This window comes from Penaeus monodon, chromosome 21 (assembly GCF_015228065.2).
Source record: "Penaeus monodon isolate SGIC_2016 chromosome 21, NSTDA_Pmon_1, whole genome shotgun sequence".
Lineage (NCBI taxonomy): Eukaryota > Metazoa > Arthropoda > Malacostraca > Decapoda > Penaeidae > Penaeus > Penaeus monodon.
This window is the reverse complement of record NC_051406.1, coordinates 19,632,376-19,633,287: the sequence shown is the minus strand read 5'-3', so window position 1 is coordinate 19,633,287 and position 912 is coordinate 19,632,376. Positions and strand designations below refer to the sequence as shown.

Below are 912 nucleotides of genomic sequence, written 5' to 3'. Positions count from 1 at the left end.
CTCCTTCCTTCATCCCTCTTCTGTTTTTTTGTTTTTTACACTGTCCTCCTCTATTTTTTCTTCCCCTCTCTCTCCTACCTTCACTTTATGTGTTGTACATATTACTAATGTTAAACATTAGTAACTGAATACTTTGTATACCTAGGTAAGATATAGATATATACCTATATACACAATTAATGGTGACTTTAATGGGTGAGGAAATTATATTACTGGTTAATGGTAATTGTATTGGGTATTTTCTTCCATATTTTTGACAATGGAATATTAAAATATATATCTAATAATGTGTTTTATTGGACTGAATCATGCCTGCTTTCCTTATAGCTTTATGAATGATTTAATAGAAAATGAAAGACCATTATACTCTCCATGGTGTTTTGATATTGAAATGCATTAAGATGTCTCATTAACCTATTGACAATGGCAACCCCTAGTGTCAGGGAGTATGTGAAGTCTTTTGACAGCATTACAGAAAATATTTTGGACAATTGAACCCCAAAAGAGGCTTTAACCCTATGTTTTGGGGCTATGCAGGTGAATGCAGGTCAGGGCCAAACAAAAGCACAGCTGTTTAGTGTGCACAACTCAACAATTTATGATCTGATGATTCCATTCTGGCATGAGGGGTGGTCTGCCATGATGGTGTGGCTATCATCCCAGAATGTCGGAGTTGTTGGATTAACACATAGGAACTATTGTTTTTTATCATCATTTATATTTCCTTCCCTATTGAAAAGAGACTTTAGACCTAGATATTCATGAGGAAATATATTCAAAACTCACATTGGATTGACAGATAATTTTTGAATCACTTGTAACTATTTCTAAAGATTGAGATGAGATTGAGAAAGAGAAAGAGGGAGAAAAAGAGGGAATGAAGGAAGAAAAAAGGAAGAGGAGGAGGAATAT

The 912-nt window shown here is 34.3% G+C and overlaps 1 protein-coding gene across 1 annotated transcript in view; it reads left to right on the top strand.

The window, feature by feature from the left end:
- Positions 1-700, top strand: part of LOC119586311 (protein FAM151B-like) — a gene marked incomplete at its 5' end in the record, with an annotated part of 19,645 nt that extends 18,945 nt beyond the window's left edge. Inside the window, 1 exon segment of the mRNA XM_037935025.1 lies at positions 1-700.
- Positions 701-912: the final 212 nt, after the last annotated feature.